The following is a 3,296-nucleotide window of genomic DNA, read 5'->3' as shown; positions in this document are numbered from 1 at the left end:
GCTCTGTAGACCAGGCTGGCCTCGAACTCACAGAGATCCGCCTGCCTCTGCCTCCCAAGTGCTGGGATTAAAGGCGTGCGCCACCATCGCCCGGCTATCATGCAGTAATTATTATCCCTTCTCTTTGTATGATTGATGTTCTTTCAATCTCTCACTCATCTAAGAATTTCTCTGTATTCTCACTAACAGGATTTAAAGGAAGAGCCTAATTCTCCATATCTTGCTAATGGTAGCTTGAGAGTCTTAGACCTCTTTCTCTTTTCTAGTATGAGGAGATTTCTGACAGCTACTCTTTGAACAGATCTTATATTGTTTCAGTATAATTTTCTTCAATGATCAAGGTGATGCTATCTTATTTTTATTTAGACTTTTTGTTCCTGTGTACGTCATTTTTTATGCTGTATTTATACTGTCTGATTTTTTTCTTTCGGAGGATAATTTACAGTTAATTTCATCCAGCGATACTTTCTTGTCATTTATATTTTTCATCCCTACAAGTTCCATCTGGCACTTATTTTATCTTCCAGCTTTCTTTCCTCATTATGTTTGTTTTCCTTTTTACCCACTGAACATATTGAGCATACTTATTATAGTTATATTAACATCCAAGCTTGGTAATTTAATCATCACTGTCATTTCTGGATATGTTTTTATTAGTAGAGTATTCTCTGGCTTGTGGCTCACATTTACATCTGGTCATGGAGAAATGAAAGTCTTTTATAATTAGCACTGATTACCCGTGAAATAGAGAGTATATGTTAGGTTTAAGAAATGCATTATTAGACTGAAGGAATTAACAGCATCAAAGCTGTTAATCCTGCTCCATTTAAAATTATAGTAAAATGAAATCACAAAACAGTAGAGAAAAATCCAGAAAAATAAAGGCATACGAAAATACAAAGATAGAATCCAAAGTACAAAATCTAAATGCTGAAAGGGTACAAGAAACCAAAAAATACCTTTAAATATATAAAATGAAATGTATGAATAACTTATTTACAAAATGTCACCAAATTAAAACTACATAAAACACATCCTAGTAAGTATGGCAAGATGCAATTTAATTAGTGTTTTAATTAAAAATACTGTTACTCTATGCCTATGTGTGTTTGTCTGTCTGTATATATGTCCACCACATTCAAGCTTGGTGCCTACAGTCTCTGTTAGAGAGCATCCAAAAACCAGACCTGGGTAATATGTGCATGGTCCAGAAACCGGAGGAGCGGTATAAAGTGGTGCTGGAGGTGAACTTGAAAGAGCTCTCCAAGCTGTCCCAGGAACAGACCCTAGAGGCCCTGCGTGCCTCCAAGGAGTCCCTAGTGATCCAGGTGCTGAGATGCAGTTCCCATATGCGGGAGGTGGGGGGCAGAAAGCTCCTGCCATGACCTTCAGCTGATTGACAGTGGTATTCAGATCGACATCACCTTCAAGCATATCATGGCACTGAGCAAGCTGCACCCATCCACCCTACCCATCCATGGGCATCTTGAAGCCATATGTACTCTCTGCTCCCCGCCCCCGTCAGTCATGAGTATTATGACCCGGCAGAGTTCACGGAGGGCGGCCCGCTGGAAGCAGAGCGAATGGACGAGCTATAGTACGAGGAGGTAGAGCTCTGTAAAAACAGTTACCGCACAGATGATGAGGAGGATCTGGGCATCTAAGTTGGAGAGGTAAATTCCAAACAGCATTGCAGCCAAAGACGGCTGGATCCGTGAGGGAGTCTGAATCATACAGATTAATAGAATGGATGTCCAGAACCCGAGAGGAAGCAGTAGCCATCCTGAGCCAGGAGGAGAACACCATCTCCCTGCCGATGGCCCGGCCTGAGAGCCAGCTAGCAAAGCGGTGGGAAGACAGTGACAGAGATGACTTCCTAGATGACTTTTGGTCTGAGAATGAAGGGGACCTTCGTGTCTGGAAGCTGAAGTCACCCCCTGCCCCGCAGGCTGGAAATGATGAGAAGGGTGCTCCTGATGAGGACCCAGTCTTGAGTTACAGCCAGGAGCTGGACAGCGGGGTGGGCCGGACTTATGAGAATGCACACAATGAAGAGAGCTGTGAACATGACCTGCTGGGGGTAAGCACCCCCCAGCACCACCAACACCCCTAGAAAGCCTGTGCAGGTTTGTCCTGCAAAAGGATGTCCAGCAGAGCAGGGATTTCCACTTCAGCATGGACTCTGCTGGCTGACAGGGCAGGGACTGGGAGGGGCTGACCTGCCTAGGCTCACTGATGAGGATTATGAACGCTACCGTGAACTGCTGGAGATCAAGTTCCACCAGCTAAGATGGCAACCAGCTAAGATTCTTCTTCGGGGTCTGCAGTGACAACAGTTCCCTGAATGTCAACCGCAATGAGAGGCTAGGCCATGAGATGGCCATTCTGGAGGAGGAGCTTCGGCACCTAGACTTCAATTGCAACAACATTTTGCTGGCACAGAAGAGAGCAAAGTTATTCTTTGATATTCACAAGAATGCTGTTCTGCCATCTTTCATGCCCATGAGCTCTCTCTCTCTCTGTCTCTGTCTCTCTCTCATACACGCACAGTAACACAATAAACAAACAAAATATATGTAATAAAATTGAACATTAAGAAATATTTCTTGATATTTGTGTATGTGTGTATGCGTAGTAGGGGGAATTGTGTGGAACTGACGATTAAAGGAATTTAAAATTTTTAACTTCATATTTCACAGAATATGTGATAAAAGGAGAAAAAGGTGGAGAACATGAAAATAAGAAGATGAAGATGAATAATAATGGGTCCAGAATTTATACCAGACTTTTCATGAATACTGAAAAATAACAATGAAAAAGAATGGAAAGAATGCAATAAATAACGATAAGGATATATATCTCTTAACAGAAAAAAATCACAGAATTAAAAACAGTAGTATTAGTAGACTATTTCAGAAGAAATAGTCCAGGATTTGGAAGGATTAATCACAGCTAAACTTATAAGTAAGCATTATAATTAATTAAGAAAATAAATACTAAACACTTAAAAATTATTTTAATCGTACTTAATGTTTTCTAACTACTAAGAAATTTACACACTGATCAATAATTTAATTATTGTCCTGTATAAATCTTCATTGCAATATAAGATCTATAAAGTTTTTATTTATTTATATACTAGTTACACACAATACTTATAGTTTTCTTTAAAACATGGTGATTAAAGCTTTTCATAAATTCATTTTTCCAAATGTTTATTTACTCTGTGTGAGTGTATGTGTGTCTGTGTGTGTAAGAGAGAGAGAGAGAGAGAGAGAGAGAGAGAGAGAGAGAGA

General features: G+C 40.3%; 1 pseudogene; it reads left to right on the top strand.

Moving 5' to 3' along the window:
• Positions 1-2,553, top strand: part of LOC101982402 — an 11,217-nt pseudogene extending 8,664 nt beyond the window's left edge.
• The last annotated feature ends 743 nt before the right edge of the window (positions 2,554-3,296 follow it).

Source organism: Microtus ochrogaster, chromosome 21, assembly GCF_000317375.1.
Source record: "Microtus ochrogaster isolate Prairie Vole_2 chromosome 21, MicOch1.0, whole genome shotgun sequence".
Classification (NCBI taxonomy): Eukaryota; Metazoa; Chordata; class Mammalia; order Rodentia; family Cricetidae; genus Microtus; species Microtus ochrogaster.
Note: the sequence above shows the minus strand (reverse complement) of the source record. Positions and strands in the feature narration are given on the sequence as shown.